Below are 23,173 nucleotides of genomic sequence, written 5' to 3' on the forward strand. Positions count from 1 at the left end.
TCATTTATTCATTAGATCTTTAGAGCACTCCATTAGCCAGGCTAAAATGTGTGATGCTGCTGGTACCTGTCCCATCCTCACCAGTCAAGAACAGGTACTGCCTTTAACAGGTACCTCGTTAGCCTCATTCATTTTGGAGTTTTCCTTGGGAACCCCTACAAGGGTCACTGCTGGAAACAAGACCACTGAACCGGTCCATGAGTTTTTCATGGATGGCTCATACCATTCTCTTGTGGTGCTTTGGGAGCTTTCTGGAAGCCTGCACCAGGCTGGCCAGCATCCCTGCAGGATGGGGGTAATACATAGGACTATAAGAAACTGAAGCAAGCAGAAGCACAAATGTTTGGAGTCCTTCCTCGTTCAGAGTGCTGACAGACACTGCCGTGCTCTGATTTATTCTCTGTAGCTTTTTTAAGGGCACACACTGAAATGACCTCCCCACGTGTCTCTACCAGCACTCATCTGTTATGCCACAGGTGTGAGGCTGTTGCTGCTCTTAACATCTTTTAAATGTTCCACCAGATGAAGAGATGAATTCCCTTTGTTCCTCGGAGATGGAGTTTCTTTCATTTCCTGCATAAGGATGCAGTCCACACTTCTAGTAGAAGGAACAGATGATACTGGCCTAGAGGGTAAGGGTGCATTTGCATGGGATGGGTTATCAGGTGTTTTTGCACAATTAATCATTTATGCCCATTGGGCTGTACATGTCTGGTAACAGCGGCACTTTCTGAGGGTGCGCTCTGTTTCACAAGAGCTCAACAGAAGAAAACCACCCTTTCAAATCCTTTCACTCTCATCCCATGGACAGAGTCCCCTTAAAACCAAAGCTGAATGAAAGGACCCCCGATTTGGCTTATTTGCATATGTGATTATGTAAATCAACCTACTGCTTCTTATCCGATGGCAGCAGACCTACCATACTAGGCTGCAGAAGAGCCTCCAGGTCTGTGCCACAGTGGAGAAGAAGATTGGATTATACAAAAGGACATATGCGTGAAAACAGGTCCTAGCTGCATATTCACAGTTCATCCTCAGGCACATGGGCAAAATGGGATTTAACCCTTCACTGTCAGAGGCAGGGAAGAAGAAAACTCCAACAGCCATGGAGAATGCTTAGATAAAATGCAACAGTATTTGAACACGTTGAAGGATAAACAACAGTATTCTGTGATCACTCAGACAGCAGCCTGCTGTGTCCAAAAGAGTTAATGATCTTAAGCCACCAGAAATCAGAACAGCCCCAACATCGTCACAAGAGCTGCCTCATTCACATCTCACTGGCACCTTGTGATGTATGCACACTATCTGCTTGTTGCTCGCCAGAATGCACAGTACCTACCTCCTGAGATGTATGTTCTGCATTACCACACAGCTATCCTGCATCCCACTGTCTAGACTGTGACCTGTCTTAATCTCCAGCCTTCCAGCTGGCATCCTACAGATGCAGCATCCAAACCAACGGTAGCTGCACTTTTCAGGTGCCCAGGACATGCCACAGCCTTATACCTCCTTGCTCTTTTGTTATGGATCTGCCTGCCTAGCAACCCACTGCCTTCCAGTGGCAGGGTTTACAAAGCAACTTCTTATCATTGGGAGGTTCAACAGGCCCTGTCAGTGCAGAAGTACCCTTAGGGTTAATCAAGCCCAGTACGTGATATTTAAGCATCTGTAAGAAGTGGAACATTTTTAATGCTGTGAGGAAACTGCTGCATGGATGAGAGAAGCAAAGAGACTGGGCCGTCTCCATCAAGAGGAAATAGAAGCAGTGTTCAGGGATGCATGGAAAGTGCTGAGTAGTAATAAGATGTATTTTGCAGGCTCTAAAACACCTTTTATTAAGGCTAATAAGGCACTTCTCACCCCACCCCACCCCCCCCAAAAAAAAAAGCGTTAAAAGTAACAAAAGGAAAAAGAAATGGCATTTCTGGAGAACACAGCTGATATGAACCAGCCATATCCCAAGGACTGATTTTAAACTGACTACAGGAGTAAGTGACAGTAACTTTATGGTTCCAAGAAATGTCCTGAAGCAAAACTAAATATGTATCTGGATTTCTCTTTGTTCTAAGATCTGAACTCAGGCTGGTTTTGGCCAAGAGTCACTCAACTTTTAAAGCCAACTTTGCCCAACCTGAAGTTTCCAAACCAGGGCAAATAAAGTAGATTTGGCAGTTTCCTTTGAAGGCATTTTGCATGTGTGACACAAACTCAAAGCAAAAGATGTTGGGGGGGTAAGGTTGGTTTTGTTTTATTATTCCTGCCAAGACTAGCAACACAAGGGGGGATTTTAGCAGTACTGTAGGTTGACCCAAAGCAGTAACATTTCAAATGATGCTGGTTTTACCTGCCCTGGCGCAGCCACCCTAACCTACCCTTTGTGAACACATGGAAAAGCACAGTGACGTGCAGTAGCTGACACTGTCTAACTCGAGTCTCATTTTCCTACTGCAAGCAGGACCAAGTTGAGAACAAATGGTGCTCAGTCAAAACCAGATTTAATAAAATGGCAGTTATGCACAGCTCTGGCAGTCCCAGAGGACCTCACTTCAAATATCCACAGTTTGAAATGTAAACGAATAAAATAAGATTCCTTCACTTACAGGATTCCTCATCCTCCTCACATCCTCCCAATCATCAGTTTTGATGCCCTTCAAAGGCAAGATCAAATGCAGGAAGCTGGCACATCTGGATTGGATCTGTGCTTTAATCCCACTGTTTAGATGCCAGTTTCCTCTTCTGTGGTGGCAGTCCCTCTGCAAATCACGCTCAGAATCAGGGGAACAACCAACTGTGAGTTTCTTTCCACTTTCTTCAGAGTTAAGACAGGAATTTAGCTGTGGGGTTTCTTGCGCCCCAGCTGCAGTGCTTTAGCCATGGCACTGTGCTGATTCTGCGGTCAGAAGGGTGACACCATAGGAACAACATCCATCTAGCTCCAGTAAAAAATATTCTGGCAACTTGCAAGACAATTACTAAGATTTCACTCATTTGTGTTTGTTTCCTCACAGTGGAATTCAGGGTATGTGGTGGTGGAGTCCAAACAGCCTTAGAGGCTTTTGCATGACTGCCAGTCATGGTCACTCCTGAGAAGAGAGATAAAGCAATGGAAAGGAAGGAATCCAGCTGAGGGAAGGAACATGCATATGGACAAACCCATCCCAGCAAGCATTGCAAGGAGGAGCAGGGTGCCCGAGTTCAACATGTCCTTGGGGACAGAGCTTGGAAGCAACAGGAAGGACTTTTGAATGCGCTCAACAATGGCAATATGAGCTAGCTGCTGGCAAGGACTATCAATGGTAGCATTTACATGTTATGCTTCTCTTTCCTCTATTTTGAATGCCCCTAGCAGGCCTGTACCACTCTAAGGTACCAAGCCCGTACATACATCAAACCTCTTCTCTTTGGTCTATTTCAAGGCTGGACATGGACCTATGCTGCTACACCTGTACATGAGAAGGCCCCGGGAGCAGCTCCCTACAATCCCACTGATCTCTTGCAGTCAGGAACTGACAAAAAGGGGAATGGTACTGTACCCTGCAGAGACAGCCTGGCGTGTTTAAACGGCACCATCTGGAAAAGTGACTGCTGAATACTGGAAACTGCTTTATCTATGGGGATATCCATTTAGTGTAAGGAAGCTCTTGTCAAACTGACCAAGACCTTCTTGCCCTAATAGTAGGGTATTCTCTACCCTCCACTGCTCCATGTGCCCTTCCCCAGGAGTCCTGTGGCACCAGATAAAATGGCCCAAGGTCAGAGTGTGCTCTGAATGGCAGCTGTTGTAGCACCCACAGTGCTCTGCCCCTAGCCTGAGCCAGAGCATTACTGACATGAGGCATCCAGCCCCAGCCAGCCTAAGAGGTTAGACTCCAGCAACGTCTTCCCATTCCCGGCTGGCTGTCTCCCATGTGGCGACGCATAGCACTATTCACCCAACTATTGGCCCAGCCCAGAACTGTTTTTATTAGAAAACACTAAGGCAAGCCTTTCCAAGCCTCAGAAGAATCATCTTGTAAAGATCTGGGCTTGAGATGCCAAATGATTGCTGCTTTGGCGGAGTCTGCACATTCATTTTTTATTGGTCACAAACGCTTTCCAGATGCTGGCATGCTGGCTGCAGATTGCAACTCTGGGGACTTGGCTCCCAGCCCCAGTCACTTTGTTAAACTCTTGACCTGCTGTGGGTTAAAAGAAGCGGGGAATGGGACTGAGTCACCATGAGGGCATTGCTAAGAGAGAGTGCGCACTACACAGCAGAGACCCATTTCAGCAGCTTTCTGTGCTCAGCTGGCATGGAAAACATTTAAGGTGGTCCACAGCAATCCAGCTCAGCTGCCAAAGCTGGTGAGAACTGCAGCATAACACCAGTCTGGGGTTTAGGAGCAGGGACAGAGAGGCTGCCCTGCAGCTGGATTTTCCACACTGCAGCCCATACACTTTCCATCCTTTTTTCCTCTGCACAAGTGGATTTCCCATCCCTACTCCAATACTAAAGCAAACCTCTGAGCCAGAGCCATGTGCAACATCAGACTGAAAGCTGAAGCCAGGAAACCTTCCTTGGGTTCAGGTTTCATGACAAGCCTGAAACTTGTTCATCAAGGAGGTTTGCAAACCTTTGGGGAAAAAAAGACTTTCTGGATTCCCAGTTTTTCCAGGATGCCCCAAATAAGGGGGAAAAAAAGAGAAGTAAAGAAGCAGAAGGAAACATCATTTTGATAGAGCTGTTTGATATTTTTCTGAATGGAAAAATTTCCCTTTGAAAAACATAGCTGTTAAAAATCATTGGGGTTTTTCTCTTTTTCAATACAGGAATTTTTTTAACTAGTATTTTGCACTTTTTGATAGATTCCTCAACCAAAATTCCTCTGCAGTTGATGACTTTCTTTAATCTCAGTTTTCAAGGAGAAAAAGTTCTCTCAAAATCTCAGTTCAAAGAGAACACTTTGATCTGAAACAAAATTTTTCATTCTGCTTTGAAACATCCGGCCAAAAGTATTGTTTCAGAGAATATATTTCCATTCAGAACTTCTGGACAGAAAGGAAACCAGTTCTCGATGAGATCTATTGACCTGAGCTGTGGTGCACAGTTTCCCCTTCCCCTGCATGGGGCGACCTGCCGGGGGGCACTCAGGGAGCAGAGTCCCTCAGCATGTCCTCTGCCCAGGAACACCTCAAGGCTCTCACTCCCACTCTCCTATCCACTCCCTTAAGAAAATGGTACCTAAACAAAAGCCCTGAGAAGCTCCTCATCTCTCTGCTGGAGCAGATGATGAACTATGCTGCACCAGATGCCAGGCAGGACAGTGGACAGGATGCTGGTACGAGAATGCAGATGAGGGCTAGAGATCTGTTGAAATCAATCAGCTCCTCCAGCACTCACACAATGATGTGGTGGTGACAATGGCTGTTAACACCTGGTCACTTGTCTGCTACTGCTTCAGCGGGGCAGACTGCTAGCAGAGGTCTCCTTGCTCCCCTCCACCCTAGCAGCCAGGGATGGAGATTTTTCGAGACACAGACAGAACCAGGATGCTGAGGGACAGCTGGGTACCTCGCTGCTCTCTTTAACTTCTAACCTTCCTTCAGACCTCCATGGGAGCGATGTCACCCACAGGCCAATGCATCAGAGCAGGCAGAGCCTCAGGGTTTTGAGCAAAAAAAGGCAAGAGCAAGCAAGCCAGTCCTTCTGTTCAAGCCTTCAACAGCCACCTAAGGAAGAGAAGCCACAGGCAAAGGTTTCAGTAGAAGCTGGGATCTGCCTCTTTGTACTCATCCTGCTCAACAGAGGCCTGCCCACAGCTCTCCTGCCCTTGTCTGCAAGCAATACGCGATCCCTTCAGCATTACTTGTACATATAGAAAGCTCTGCAGTCCTGAGGGAGTATTGGGAGAAGGTTTTATCCCATGGAGCTGGTCCAGTGATGCTAATTAAATCATCACATTAGAGCTGGGGGCTTTCTTGAGTAAGTGTTACCACTTCAGCTGAATCACACTTCAGATCATGGCCAGGTGTGCTGCCTAGACTCCAGAGAGCCCTGCCAAACTCATTTCACTTGTGATGCTAAGCCCAATTCCAGCACAGTCTCCAGAGATTAATAAAATAGTGGAGCAATCCAGCGTAAACTCAAAACCTTTTAGATTCAGCCAAGTGGAAATCCAGCCTGACTCCACACCCAAAAACAAACAACTGAGAAAAAGAGAAAGTTTTACATAATAATCTATCCAATGTTAAAGCAGACAGGGTTTCTCCAAGGACATTATGTAATGTCTCGTAAGGGCTTTCAGCTGAATTATCAGGTGACTTGCACAATTACTAAAGAGAAAAACAGAATCACAGGTGAGCAGTGGGTGTGAGAATACGCATCTGCTTGTACATTAGCAGCAGAAGGGAGTCAGATTCAATGAGATTTCATTGGAGATAGGCTCATGCTACAGACCTCAGATTTGGAGTTGACAGGCTGCAAGATCTGTTTAGATCTGATGTTCTGGTCCAGGCCTGTCTTCTCCAGTGCTAGGGAGGACCACTCTGCAATCCTTTGTAGGGGGGACAGACTCCCCAGGGTGAGTTTTCCGGCCTCCTATCTTCAGGCCTTTACATCAGGAAACACTGTTCTGGGACTGACTGATTGTGCCACAAGGACACAAGAGAGCCCTTGGCTACTATTTCCTTTCCCATCATCCCAAGCATGGGAAGGATGAAAATACTCTAGATGAACTCACACTGTGTAGATGCTGACGTTTACTTACACGCTGTTCTCTTCCCCCATCCCTTCTGCTCGCTGAGAGCTACAGGGGCACACAGGAGGAAGGACATGTGCAAACACTGCCAGTATATCAGATGATATAACCCCTCACACCAGCTTCTTGAGTTCTGTCTTAAACTCGGCTCACAGCAAGGAGGGGAAAAAACAACCAACAAACACAAACCAAAACAGCAAAAAGCATCACTTTTTGCTGGGAGTCTGCTCCAGAATCTCTCTCCCCTGACGGTTAGGAACCTTCTAATTACTGGCCTAAAGTTACTTCTGGCTAGATTATACCATGTGTTCTATGCCACTGTTGCCTTTAGTTTAGGCAGTTGTTCTCTCTCCCTGGCATTTACCTCCCCTTTTCCTCCTGTGCTGGTTTACTTATAGAATTTATCTCAGTCTTCACTTTGCCAGAGTAAACTTCTTATTGAGGGAAGATTTGTCTAATGGGTTTTACTTTTGCCATACATTGGTCTGCATTTGTCCAGCTTCAATGTTTGAGTGGAGCGGCTTTGCTTGCAGATCAGCGCTGTCCCTTTAGCATGTCACCAAAGAGGTACCTTACACATCCACTAAATGAATGAATGCTCTATTGCTATGCAGAGCACTTTGCAACACAATAAATACTCACATGAAGACAAATCTACAAAGTACTATCAACATGGCAGTGACTATTGAAGCAACAGGTAGATATTAGCACACAGAAGGCAAGAGAAGAAAAAGGTAGATGATACTGAGAGCAGTTTGAAAGAGAAAAGGCACCTGGCAGAATGAAGAAGAATTAACTTCCAGACAAATGCACAGACCTGGTACTGCTCTTCCGCAAGGCCCTAGGCAACAAACTGATGGTGGACTGCAGTAGAAAGAACCTTCCCTAAAGAAGAAAAACCAAGTGCCGCCAAAATTTTTATATTAAAATGTCTTTTCTGTAGACAGTTCTAGTAATATCAGAGTAGTTATGCACATGGAATCATAAAATTATACCACAGGAAACTTAAATCCTTAATAATCTCCCACTTGCACCATAATCAAATTGCAAGTATCATAACCGTATTGTGGTAAAACCAGCCAGACCAGCAAAGGAGAATGCCTCTTGGGTGAGTACATGCAAGTCTCACATGATGTTGGGATGAGACAGGAAGGCTTTGTCCTGTCAGCTTTTGAGCTCCATAATGCTTTTCAGTGTAGTAATATTGCTTATATGCATACTGTCTTCTCTCCTGCGAGTGTAACCCAGAGATACATATGGGAACCCAAGCCAGTGGATGCAGCTGGCTTAAATACATCTGTGAGCTGCATTTCCAGCAGAAATTGCCTTAGACTCCATTTTCTGGCCAAATTATTGCTAACATTTTGAAGCACTTTCTACTGGAGACATTTTTAAGGCTAGATTTTGTATATGGATATAAATCAAACAATTCCATTGACAGCTGACAGAATTATTCCAGATTTCACTGTGGCAGCTGATGTAAAATCTCAGCATTTCATGTCCCTCCCAAACTCTGCTGTGAAGTCTTGTTGGTTAACTAACTTTTGTATTTCACCCAAGAGGCAGCTGCATTAGACTAGAGAGTGAATAACTCTCCAAGTTAATCCGTTACACTGTGTTGCTTCCTACAGAGAGACCAGGGCTACACAAGAGCAGAGTCTATTATAATTGAAGGTAAGTACAACTGATTAGGTAGAATTCTAGGAGATAAGGTCAATCACCCAGGAAGCTTTAAAACACATTCATCTCTCTTTTAAATGCATCTAGTTCTATGTTTTATAGATTCAAAGACTTTTACTAACCACTGCAGCAAGCCACCAGCAACACCTACTGTTTAAACGATGGGTGTCCTACCAACAGCTCTTCTGCTCCCCCTAGCACTTGTTCCTATTATTGCAGATTTTTTATTGAATTGCCAATTACTACTAATTTGACAATGTTCTGATTGCAAAACTGCGTTTCACCCCCCACATGGAACCTGTGGGAAGGGAGGATGGGTGAAAGGAGAGTCATGAGAAAATTCCCCTGAATCAACCCGGGAAGAGTTGGTTTCAACTCACCCCTACGCATACGGCCCTCATGACTCCCACACTTGCAAGGAGTTGCAGAGCTTGCTTCTCCCAGGGTCCACCACAGGCCAGAAAGTTCATTTGTTTTGCTCCCATTCTGGAAGCTCGTTCTTGTGCTCCTCTTTAGAGTACAGCAAAAGGTATGGCTCTAGTGTTTGTGCCTGGATTTGCACTGTCAGGCTTACCTATACCTGCATGTGAACGCACATACACAATACATAGCATAGGCAATTTATAGCAGATCTCCCTGAAATTCTTCCACTTTGAACTCTGCTAAGTATCAACATTATTATTACTATCTTAAATGCCTGCAGGACATACCACTGCTAATTCACAGATCCAGTGGATCTCAAACCTCACCTCTGGTGCATCTGTACAAATGCATCATAGCAGCCACTTGGACACACCACCTCCCTAGACCAATGGGAACTTCCAGCACAGAGCTGCTCCGTGCATGCAGCATGCTGCCTCTGGATCAGGGCATTCACAACACCAACATCAGCACCTTGCATCAGGAATGTCATTGCTCTTCCTCTATGTGTCCTCTATGACTCACCATCTATTCTCATGTTTGCATTTGGTTCTTTGTAAGGATTTAATCAGTAATAAATAAATACACATATGCATCCATTACTCAAATACTCCAAACCTGTATCTGATATCATGATGCTGACAGGCATCAAGAAAGGAACAGTGGGGTTTGGGGTCCCTTATCAAGGGGCAAAGATTGATGTTAATATAGATAGCCTCATGCTTAACTAAAATGAGAACAGGGTCTACAAAGAAGGAGAAAAAGATACTTTTCTAGGGGACAATCTTTGAAAAGAAAACTAAAAAAAATCTCCTACAGACACACCATTTAGATTCCTCAGGGTTAAGGTAGGAGAAGGCTCCCCAGAACACACCCCAGGGTTAGGGAGACAGGAGTATGACTAATTCTAGTGCATCAAACCTCCCTCCCTCTGGAAAATAAGGAATAAACACTGAGTGTTAGGGAGCAGCTAGCAGTTTGGGATTGGGACTTCATCTCCAGGAATTTCTTACCCTCATCTCTTTGCTGACTGGGAAACAAATTTCTCCCTTATAAATATTTCCCTCTTTCTTTCTCTGTCACTCCCTTCCTCTGAAAGTGTAAAATGAATGAACTGGATAGCAGATCAAGAAGAAAAAGAAGGTATGTTTATTAGAAGCTAAAGAAAGTAAGTATCTACCTTCAGTTGTAAGGATTGGCACGGATTCCTAACCATAAAGATAAGCCTCCACAGCTGTAGCTCTAGGAGGTTAGATCTTCCTCCAAGCATGATAGGCCTCAATCCAGTGGATAATACAAAGAGAACAGGGATTTCCCCAATATTGGTACATACTATGTTAAGTTCTACCTTCAGGCAATATATAATGAACAAATTATAAACCCTTGAAATCTAGTTTTCTAGTACAAACACTGGTAGATCCTTGAAACAGTCATATTGATAAAACAATTACACTGGATAGCATTGTTTACTAACTGCAATAATACCCGTAATAAACTATAATCTACCTTGATATTGTAATACTGTACTATGATTACAGCTAAAACAAATATTATGCTGAACTAATGCAACTAATCTAGCATATATAAAAATCTTAGCTTAATTTCAAGTTTCACAATTGCAGAAAGTGCAAAACAAATTGAAGTCCACATGCAGAACAAAAGGGAACAGAAGGTTATACAACCAGCAGTCTTCAAAGAGAAAAAGGGAAAAGACTGGCAAAGGGAAGCACTTTACAGAATCTGAAGGAAAAGAATGTTGGGAAGGTTATAAAACATGGTAAAGTGGTCACAAAAACGTTTGATTTCCCCTTATAGGATTAGCAAAATAAGCGAACTGCACACGTGCAGTGACAAATTATTTGGTTACAAATTATTTGTTTAACATGTATACAACTGAAGAACACACTTAAGTGAAGCTCTAAAATAGAACTACACTGCTGTTCCTACTGTAACAGCATGAAGCATCGTAGCTGTACTATGATCTGCCATGTCCTGTGGAGGAATGTTCAGACTATTCCACAACCTCTTCCAATGTCCTTTGGAGCTTCAAGAAACATGGCAAGAAACTTTACAGAGTCATGATAAAGCTGCCCACCTAAGATCATCTTTAAGGTGCCCTGGCTGGCAGTTGTTACTAACAGTGCTTCGTAACTGTGATGGGTTGTATAGCTTTGAAACAGTTGTGTGGTAGGTATGTTAAAGCAGGAAGATAAATCCATATTCAAGTAGAAATGAAAACACTTCCATTTGCTAACGCTGAAATGTATGTGTGTGTGCACAAACACACTTGTGCACACACCTTCTACTTGACCATGCTGCCTTCCAAATGCAGTGTTGCTGCACAGTGCGTCATGGCTTTGGGGTGATCGCTCCAAAGGCTTTAGGATGAGGATACTTTTTTCCACTCTCCAACTCAGTGTTAAGAGTAACAATTCTTTGGCTTTTGCCCCTGCCTGATTTTGTTCAGTGACGGTTAATTTTAATGTTTTGTTAGATGTACTGCACACTTTTAAAAATGGTGTTGAGTAATAAAATAATTGCAATGAGCAGGCTGGACAGGTCCTCCTGGCCTATAGAAAAGACTGAATATGCCACCTCTTGGTTCCCATCCTAACCCCTCGCTCAACTGCCTTTTCATCTGCTTATTTCAGTACTGGATCCACCCTACACATGAAAGGCTCAGCAAGCCATCATGCAACCTAGCCGAGGTTTGTGCAGAAATCTTACATGCAGGCAGAACTACAGTTAACATGGTTTTGGTTAACCCCACAACACCAACATCTCCAACTTCTCAAGAGCAGTGATGACTATTCCTCTACCACCTCACACTGTCATAGCTGAAATGAAGATGAAAACAATTTTCATCCATCCCAGCCTCATCCCACTCAGCACAGATGTCTGTGAAACACGGATAGTTCAAGTCATAAGAAATTTTTGGAACTGGTGGGCACATACACACTTAGCTTACACTTACCATAAACACTGTTTGCCCTGAAATTGCCTAGTAAGCATTCATGCCTGAGTGACCCTCCTATTGCTTGCTGCTGCCATTCAAAGCCCTGTATTACAGGTGTGGAAGTGTCATTGGACCACGAACTCCACATTTTCCTTTGGAGCGAGAGGAGCAGGGTAGGTCTACCAATGCTGAGCTTCAAGCTGCTGCAGGTAGATTTCTACCATCAAAGTGGTTCTGATATCTCTGCATTACATTGTAGTCACTCTAATTTAAGGAGAGAGGAAGGAAAAAAAAAAAAAAGATTGGAGACTGATGTTTTATGAAAGTTGAGATTCTCCCCCTCTGCATGATACCATCTCCCACATCAGAGAAAGCCCAATAGCCGTGGGCTTCCCATCCAGTTCTGGCTCCTAAATGGCAAAGCTGCAAACAAACTCTAAATTAGGCAATGACTTCAGGTAAAAGCAGAATTACCACACACTTGTCAAGCAGCCAATTCAAAGCAGCAAGACCTGAGGAGGAGACTGAAAGTTTGATGGCTTTTCTGGCTTGATTGGCTGCCATGATGCCCAGGATGACCGATGACACTTTCTTGGGCAGGAGCCATCTCCTGCAGGGCCCCACACCCTGAGCAGAGGCTGCTCTCCTTCAGAGCAGCTGGCTCCTGCAGTGGGTTCACTGCCTAGATATTTGCTCCTTCCTGGCTCCTGAAACAGGTCCTACTTGTGGGGGGGGGGGGGGGGGGGCGGGGGGGGGGCTTGGTGTGTCTCTGGTATTTATAATTACACATTTATTGAGCTTGTGCAATCTAAACTCCAGCTTCAGGCCAAAAGTTCATTGCTAGAGGGGTTCAGTAAAGAGTTTCCTCCTGAGAATGGAGCATTACATCACTTGCCAAGTGTGTCAGGCGGTTTTCCAGCCTCCTGTTGGGTCACACCCATTTTTGACTACTCTAGTGGCTGGATACTGTACATGCCTGGCCATATCCTTAAGCTCCATTGGATTAATTGTGTCTGTACACTCCAGACATCAGAAAAATGAGTAAGGTTGTCATACAGGCCTTCTTGTCACAGACCTCAGGACCCCTGAACAGCTGAAGCAAGTCAAGGCATAAAGGACGAAATTGGGTTTCCAAGCAGCAGACAGCCAACTGTTGAATATTTTGCATGTATATCCCTAAAATATCAGACCGTTCTTTGCAAATCTCATCACACAGACAAGTCTGTGGTGACAATAATGACATTTCCTGATGGAATGTTTAATAATCTCAGGGACACACTGCTTATCATGCTAGAGACAGTGCATACATTATAAAAAGCGATGGTTCCTGCCCTAAAGAGTTCATAGTATCTGTTCAGCATGATACAACGTTCCTCTTGTATTATTCTTGTAGCATCATGAAAAGCTGAACAGTTAATAATGTATTATCATCTTGCACTCAAGGAAATACAAATACTCGTCCTTCCACACGCCACTAAGGGATCATTGCCTGTCTCTCCATACACAAAACACATGCCTGAAGACCCAGAAGTAAAGAAAACAGCTCATCTCTAATGCTCTTCTGTGATATTGCATCATGCTGCTATGACAATAGAAGAATTCTAGTGTGAACAGATAAACTAGAACTCTCACACAGGCAGGTTTAGTTTACTATGGAGTTTGATACCACTGTTGGTAGTAAACCAGGGGAACAAGGCTAATTTTGTTATCAATATCCAGGTTCATGTGAGTTTAAATGCTCTTCATTAGCCTTTATATAAATCAGCTCCCTCAATGACCTTACTGCATTAAGCCTTGCAATGCAGTCAACAATTTTGTAGATGGGGAAACTGAGGTAAAAAGTCAGAGGCCTCTCAAGGGATCACAGAGTGAGTGAAACTGAAACCAAGAAGACGTACCTGTCACTAGTCTATACACTCTATTTGCTGTCCACCAGGCTCAATATCCTCCATCTCAGATGGGAGCACAGGCGTATAGGCTGATTATGAGAAGCAAGTTACAGGAAGACATGGATTTTAGCGGAAGAACAGACAGGAGTAGAGGGATTAATGTGATTTAATCGGTCACTTGGGGAGGAGAATTGGCAAACATAAAACCAGTCCTATTCAGCTAAATTTAACTAGCAGATAAAATGGGCCCTAATTGTAGACAGATACCTATACTGCTGCAGACCCCAGGTCCCTTTTCTGCCAAGGAAACCAACAGGTCTGTGCCTACCAGCCTCAGAGCTCCTGCACTCTAAAAGGAGCAAGGGACACACAAATATGATTTGGGGATATACAAACAGTACAGTTTGGTGATTTCTTTCCAAGCCAAGGCTATCAGAATCAGCATAACTTCCTCAGCTCTGACCCTGATGCAAGAGCACCCTCAGCTCCCACTGACCAGGGTGTAAACCACACGTACTAAGAACTTTGCATTATGAGGTTCTTTGTAAGGATTACCCCCTAACACTGAGGCCTTTGCTCAATGCAAGAATCTTGTGTGGTTCTAAAGTTCCTGGAGCCACAAACCCAGAATAACACACTTTTTTCATTCCCCATGTAGCACATCCTGCAGCCAATATGGTGCCTGGGACAATGGCCAGTGATGTTTCTGAATGTTTTGCAAGTCCTGCCAGAGGTTTTGAGCTCAGCAGATCCCATGACAGGCACTCATCTTGTGATTTGAGACTGGCTTGCTGCAGCTAAGATGGGCAGCATTACCTGCTATATCTGCCCCTCAACACAGGGCACATCAGCCATGTCAGGCATCCATCTGGTCTAAAGAAAATGATCAGTAAAATGTTCTGTCAATCTTTAAACCTCACTGTGGCACAGCTTAGCTGGAGAACGCCCTGAAATCCAAGGTAACATTTTCAAAGACAGACACATATGCAAATGCAAGAGAAAAACAGGGGCTGGAAGGAGCCTCCAAATATAAATCACATTGTTGCTGACCAATAATTGTGCCAGACCACCTTAAATGGACACTGTGCCCATCTGCTCTTCCCCTCTCCTCCCCCACACCTCCTCCCTCAGGGTTGTAAACCATCCTGCAATATTTAAAGTAGCATTGTTCACCTCCCTTCTGAAGCCCCTGGACCATCTGAGTGGCTATATATTCTCTGTGCTGTTTGTTATTCCTGAGGACATGCACATTGCTGAACATACTAATAAAAATTTCATAAAAGAGGTTGCCAAAGGGGTGTGTATAAGGGGATTTGTAAAGCTCGCTCTCTCTCTCTCTCTCACACACACACACACACACACACACACACACACTCACTCACTCACTCACTCACTCTCCATTCACTACTAAGAAAGGGCTGCAGCAGGCAAAAGCAAGTACCTCTACAACAAAAAGAAACAGCTCTGCTCCTGAATGGGACCAGGCAGTCTTAGGTAACAGAGCAAAGATCTGTATCATCCAGTGATTCAATATAAGCAAACACAGAAGCGTGTTCCTTTGCAATCCCCAGCAAGTTAAGTGAAAGGCAAGAGGAACTAGCAAGAAAATGCCTGTATAAGGCATGCCAGTATAATAGTGCTGTGTGTGCATGTTGGTGTACTGCATACTTACTCATCCGCAGCGAGCGTGCTTGTACCTTTCCTGAGTGCAGACTAAAAGGACAAAGAGTAACACTGACTAGAAAAGTATTTGGGAAGAGTGCTCTCTTCTCCCCTCCCTGCGCCACGCCCCCCCCCCCTTTTTTTTTTTTTTTTATAGCTTCAGTGCCCGACTGTTTGCTCTAGAGACTGAAATCTCGACCATCCCCTGCATGTAACACGAGCAGCCCGTTTTGGCCACATGCTGCCATCTTCATGGGATGATCTGCCTGGGAGTGCTGGGCTCCTCTCTGGCTGGTATCTCCCGAGATTGCTAATCCCAGCCTGGTCTCTCCACAGGTTTTGGGATCTGGAAGGCTGAGACCTTCCAAGTTCAATTCCTTTAAGGTGACCAACCACACTGAGGTCTGTGGCTTCTTATTGCTACCTACTTTAGCTTAGGATTGTTGATCTTTACTTTATAATGCTCGTTGTCTGCAGCCTGGGACTCAGCAGAGTAGCACTGAGGCTGGTTCCTGACTCTAATCATGTACAAATCTTACAAAGAGCTAAACTTTCTATATGGTTTGAAGCTCAGCAAAATCATTAGCCTCACAGGCTGTCCTGCCTCAAAGCTAGTGAGAATTAGGTCTCATGTGACCGGAGGAATCTAGGAAAGCTAAGGTGCTAAGGAATGTTTTCTGGTGATGTTTGATTCCTTTTACCTTTGCATCTTCCCCTGGATGATCAATGCTCTGCTTAGCAGATTTAACACTCACTTTCAACAACTCTGGGTTGTTAGCTCAGATTTTCTGGGCAGGACATGGGATTTTAAGCACCTCTTAAAACTCTTGAAATTGGTCTGTGTGCAGTATTCACCGAATGCTGTGCTCCACCTCCAAGCGACTTCTGTGTTAAGTGGTGAAGTCACACACATTTTATCTGCGTTACATCTCTGCCTCCTGGATGGAAAGCACAATATAAATGTATGTCATTAAAATCAAATACAAGCAGAAAAGAAACAAAAAGCCCACAAGATCAACAAATGCATGTTTTGACTGTACTGAAAAGGTACAGCATTTATGGAATTGTAAATAAATGACCTAGTGAAATCAGGGTCTTTGTTAAGCCAGACATTAGGAAATTATTGCAATGCAGGTTATTGCCCTTTCAGCGAGTAACAGCCCGCATGGAATGGTTATGGCAGAGCATTCAGTTACACATTAGGGATGTTTTTATTATAACACATATTTACAGGTTTCATGATCTGCCTTGTAAATACATATTACGGAAATGCAAGCAGTCAGTTTTCAGTGCTGGCCCTTAAATATTTGCCAATTTTACCCCAGATAAACAGCAACAGTCTCACAGGATGGAGAGCTTTCTTTGTAGTTGCCACAATAGGAAACATCCAGAAAAGACAGCATGTATTTAAGCAAGCAGCAAGCTTAAAGGAACCAACTGTCTTAACACTTAGGAAAGAGAACTTACACACAAAAAGATGGATGTTCCAGAGATGAGGCCTACTCCATTCTTTGAAATACATTTATACAGATGTGGGCATTTGGGTGGGCTGGTGGTTGGGTGCCTGAACCTCCAAGGATTCTTATGTAACACCAGGATGCTATTTCTGTTCAGTTTTCCACCCAAGTCTCATGCACGATCTACTGCTGTACCATAGCAAGCATTAATAATTATTACACAGGCAAACAGATGCACATTGCGTGAAGTGCTTTGGCCATGAATTTACTCATATGCAAAAAAAATCACCAAGAAGAACAAATTCTTTTCCAGATTACAATCTGTATGTGCTGAATATTCCATATCCATTCACCAACCCAGCAAGCTCCACGTATGTATATTTAACACAAAATGTACAGATGTTCACTGTAATTTGCCTCACTGAACATCATGTCTATTTAATCCATTTTGAAGGTCAAATATATTTTAATATTTTGGCAAATGCCTTTGGAACCGACTTAATTAAACACTACTGTTAAATAGGGCAGTAAGTTTTCCTCAAAAATGCTTACAACAACTAGTCCGAACAATTAGCTACAGGCTTAGACCGATGCAGCTGGAGAACTGGAGCTGGGCTTACTGTGCTCTGCCAGACCTGTGCTGGCTCTGAGCGAGATCAGCGTGGGTGCCTGCGCTGCATTCCTGGCAGATTGCTACACAACTGGTGACAAGGAGCAACAGCAGAAGGCACCGAGGCAGAGCACAGCAAAAGAAGTAAAAGGTGGAAAATTTAAAAAGTGAATCAGTGAGGAAGCTCAGCAATGCTCTAAACCTAAGGGCAGCTCATCTACAAAATGTCTGAGACTCACCGTTCAGAGCATCACACAGGTATTAAGGTGAATGAAGTACTAGTGCACCCAGGAAGGAATCCAAGAGCTGGGACTGGAACTCGGTTGTTTTTAGAAGATACTGCCTTCATGTGAAATATATACATAGAAAAATATATACAAATCTCATGGTACACATATGTAACAGCACAGATACACTGCTTTGCTATATGAGTGCTCAAGCAAGACACCTTTTGCATGTCAGCAGGAGTTTATGCAGGGTTTTCTCGTGAAATGTACATCTTATTTTCACACATCAGTTGAACAGCACGCATGAATACCAGATTGCAGGCACATGTGTACATGCATGTGTTCTTGTGAAATACTCTGGCAAGTATGCAAGCTTTAGGAAAATGTTCTGTCAGACATTATGTTGACAGATGTAGATGCAATGCCTCTTCCAACTTACAGAAACCAGTCCAGACATCATCTTTCCATACACAAAGCCAAAACTGGAGTCTTAAAAATTCAGCATTGACATCACATCCAATATTTTAATTGTTATCACTTGACCCTTTGGTCCATGCTTGTTCGAGGCAGCTTCTTTTTTATTAATATCTCAGCACACTGTGTGACACAACTTGAGTGTGTCCTAATTTAATTTTAATTAGTGCCGACTTTTGCTTTCCTCACTAATGAAACAGTGCTCATTACGAAGTGTAATTGAAGACCCCTAGAGGGAGGGGCGCCTGGAGACCTCATTGTGTTGGTACCCGGCATCCTGCCCAATAAAATTCCCCTCTGAACAAAAGCAGTTTTATCATTAATTCATACTGCAGGGGGCCTAACTAGCTGCCAGCCGCTGAGTTCATACTGCTCTTAGGAAGAGCCCAAAGCCTGTTTGTTTTCTCCAAAGAAACAATTCCAATTTTCTAATGACTAAAATACTTACCTCGTAAATCCTTCGGTCTCGTTGTTAAAAGTATCTTTGAACATCATCTGTTATGAAAGCATGCCTCTTCATTAGAAGCAGACTATTCATGAACTTTTTTCTGCGTGCTTTTAATTGAGCTTGAAGGATACAAATATTGACTTGTGGTTAACTCCATTTTAAAAAAAAAAAAAAAAAATAAAAGGGAAGGCTATGTGCTCTGCTTACAAGCACTCTAAGATGACCCGGGCAATTGCAGTAAGAAACAAATAAAAGTCAGATGAGCAGGCCAGGCAGGTGGTTAAGTGATCATCTTTGGATACACACATGGACTGCCACACGGAAATAAGTCTGCATGCCCAGAGCACCACCAGGTTCTCATTTTCTTTGCTCCATACGTGTGTAAGCATCATAACTGCAGAGAAAAATTCTTCAGATGACTGTATGTACATTGTTTATGACAGACTCAGGGTTTTTTGTAATTCTGGCTTCAAAGGCTTCCCCTCTCAGTAACTAGACAGAACACAGAACTGCCATTGCACTCTCTCTGAGTAATAAAAAAGTATTAACAGGGATTTGTTCAGAAACTGTTACTGTACTTTAGATTCACCTGCTTCATTCCAAGCCAAGACTGAAGCACATCAAGCCTCTACAAGAGGACAAGACTGAGCAAAATGGGTCTTCCAAGTTCATCAGTGCTACCACAGTATCAAACACTGGGAACAGTAGAGTTCTGGCACCAATGAGGGTCTTCAGTCTTGGCAGATGGCACCATATCTTGCAAGAGCTGAGGGTGCACATGCCAACAGAGACACAAATCTGTCCAGGAAGGGGACACAGATTTACATACAAAACTGATGTAAATTTGCACTAAAACTTTCACTTCATCAGTATGGGATTAGATTTTACCTATCACATACTGGGATTAGAGGCACTTAACCTAGCGCTAACCTGAATAGTATCTGTGTGAAAAAGGCACCTCCCACAAACAGGATATCTGAAAAATGCACAGCCTTTTTGCCCACACAGATCATAAGACATGGCTGATCATGATATTCCCCAAAACCAGCAGCAAAAAGGCATGCATTTTTCAGTTCAGGCTGGGTCCCATGCCAGTACAAACCAGATCCCCTGACCCCCTCCCAATACAGTACAGGCCTAGGCCCAGTACAAACTGGATCCCTGGCCATGTCCCAGTACAAACTGGATCTTCTGGCCTCGTCTCAATACAGACTGGGCCCTGTCTCAGTACAAACTGGAACCCCTTTGGCCCTCTCCCAGTACAGTCTGGGCCCTAACCCAATACAAACTGGAACCCCTGGCCACATCCCAGTACAAACTGGCAGCTGTAGCCCAAAGCACCTGAGCCTGAGGACAGCAGGGAGTGTGCTGGTGTTTGGTTTAGTGTTACATAGTCCTGTGAAGAGCAGGGAGTTGGACTCGGTGATCGTTATGAGTCCGTTCCAACTCAAGACTTTCTACAATCTTACCTAGAGCAGTGGGGATTCAAAGGTATTTTCCCTCTCTGGCTGCAAACACCACCACAGCTTGTACTCTAATAAATATCTGAAATGACAGCAAAATGACCTCTTTTGGTTTCTACCCCTACAACATTTCTCAAAGCAAAGGCCTCCCAGTCAAGTCTGATGTGTGCGTGCTGATTTGTAACACTCTGCCATCCCATTCCAGGGCAACAACTGCCAGCAAAGCTGACTGTTTTCCAAATCTGTGCTGCCCAAGTTGTATGCGCAAGCATTCTCTAGGCTGAGATACAGCTTAATATCAACACGAACCTGGCCAGTATATAGCATGCTCAAAACATAAGGAAAATGGCATGTTTACACAAATCCAGTCCATCTCCTTAACCTCAAATTAATGACTCTTCATTAACTTTCCTGAGATAACCCTGTATAAAGCAACAGCGGAATGAAAAGATCAATGGACAATCTTGCATTCAGGTGACTCCATTTCCAGTGCAGTTTGGAAGGTGAACCACAATTTAATTGCATCTCATAACAGAAAAAAATCTGTGCCGTGTCCATTATAAGCTTGGGCTTTGGTGAAAAAGTTGAGGGGAACCCAGGGAAGGGATTTTGCCTACTGACTCACAGCACCCGTCACCAACAAAACACCATTAGCAAAACTCAGTCCCTTTAATAATGAAGTGTCTGATAGACACTGCTGCTGTGGTTCTGCTATTAATCTTGTCCTGATGCTGTTACATTAGGGGATGTAAACCATCTTTTCTCTCTACTCATTATGGAAACTGTGCAATTCACATCCTCCCAGGAGTGCTCCAATTAGCCAAGCCTGCATCACACTCAGCTTTCCATCAACTTGCTGCGTTACGCTGCACTAGAAAAGCTAACCTCCTATCACAGGCATGCACAGAAACAGCCTGCTGTAGCATATCGCTGATGACTCTTCAGATACATTCTCTCTAAAGTGGCAGGTTTTGGTCCCATCAGCAACTCCTGAATCTTTATACAAGAAAGTGAATCCAACAATAAAATATTTTCAAGTAGCTAACAGACACACATAATTCTTGATCGTAGCAGAACTGGAGGGGAAGGCAAAAGCTGTGTGTGACCTTAACCAGGCTACTTTTAACTATCAAGCAACATTTTGTATTGTCCAGCACTAATTGAAAGAATAGCAAATAGTTAACTCAGTGTTTTGTGCCTCTACCATATTTTGGCAGGTTTTTAGCTCACCTCTTGGGCTTTCCTAACTTGCATTTCAAAGTACACCTACCCCAGCACTGGTGTTTTACATGAACAAGTGGGTTCTAGGAAGACTTGCTTTTGCTTTGTTTTGCTTCTTCCAGTTTGAAAGCAAATGATTTCTGCAATATTTCCATAGTTTATTTCATTTTGGGTGGCACACAAAATTATTGTGGCTCTCTTAGGTGAGATAAATAGAGGTTATGGATTTTGCTTCACAAGGGAGCTATCCTCTCCATAGGAACTAAAGCCTGCTTCATCAGAGGACGGTTACAGCGGCTAGAAATGTCTCTCTTAGTCTCTGGTCACACCTCTTGTTCTGCATGCAGCAGCCAAATGATGATGCTAATTCCCTAGCCCAAACTCTGCCACTGCCCTTCTGATCTGCTAGCATAACCACGTAAGCAGTTGCTCCCTAATTAAATGCTGCTTATTGAGGAGCTGGCCTGGAGAGGGCAGAGGCTTATTGCTGTTTCCTGTGGCTCAACTACAGCTACAGAGGACATGCAAATGTAACCACCGCTCCTGGCTGCTCTTGGTTGTTGCCATCACTTTAGGCCGTTTGGGGGACAGCAGAGAATGAATACATAGTATTTAAGATTTCAACCTTCAGAAGTTAATTTCAAGCTATCCTGAAAGTAGGAAGCAACGGCTTCTCATACAAAGTGCTAGAAAGTTGTTGATTACATGCACCCCATAGGCACTGAGCATCCCAGTCACTTCGGTGCACACTGACCATGGAGCTGTGTCAGTGGCAGCCACACACCCCATTTCACCAGCACTGCTGGCAAAGCAGAAAGGATGCTCCAACGGATGCTGCAGAGACTGAGCAGCCCACAGACATTATTCAACATGTATGCTCTGTTGTGTGTACTTCAGAAAGATGGCAAGAGGGGTTGTTGGGTTTTTTGTTTGGTTGGTTTTGCTTTAAAACAGCCTCCCTACAACACGTAACTTTTTAAGCAAGTTCTAATTCTAATACCACTTCATATATCCCAGCCATGCAGCCCTCCCGAATGGCTGGTGACCAGAGCCCAGGCTTGAGACCTTTTTTTGCAGAGAATAGCTATTACTAGTGTTTTCTAAGCTCTCAGCTCTCCTTAGTTTGAAATGCAAAGTATGCAGATGTGCATTAGCAAAACTGCATATTCCACTGCATGGGAGTGAACCACTCTGGAGGTGACATTGGGCAGGGGTTACACGTGTATGGAGCAGCCAGCTCATGTGTGAATCCATTACTGTTATCAGCAATACATTCAAATGACCTACTTTTTTAACAGTCACAACTGCCTGACAGAAGAATTCAGTAAACTGCTGGCATGCAATTCTCTATCTAGAGTGACAGAATAATAACCCATGCAGATACATAGCAGGCTAATCCTCTTCAGGTATAGCTACATTTTTCTACGCAAAGCTATCAAAGAAAGGTAGAAGCAGCCAAGAAAGACCTTTTTAATCCTCTGAATGCTCTTTTCCAACATGGAGTCACCAGGTCACCATAAAAGATGGTGCTGTAAATGGCAAGTGCCAGAGATCCCAGGTTCTCATACAAGCTGAGGATGCAGAAACTCATTCAACGGCACCTAAGTGGCACAGATAGTTTATCACAGCTCCCCTCTGCTATTCATTGTGCCTTTACATTTCTATGAATGAACTTTCTGCATAAACAGCAACTGTCTTGTTCTCAAGTCAGCACAGCCTGCTGAAAAACATACTACAGAGCTCCATTCTTATGAGGAGACATTATTGTTTGTCCTTATATTCCTTACATGTTCCTATTTGGGACTGAATGAATGAAGATGCATTTCACCTGCAGAAATGTATAAATGCAGCCACATGCATTTAATGCAACTTTCCAATTTTAATACAATCCATCTAAAATATTAAATCATAGATTTTTGTGATCTT

Source organism: Falco punctatus, assembly GCF_963210335.1.
Source record: "Falco punctatus genome assembly, chromosome: 1".
NCBI classification, from domain to species: Eukaryota; Metazoa; Chordata; class Aves; order Falconiformes; family Falconidae; genus Falco; species Falco punctatus.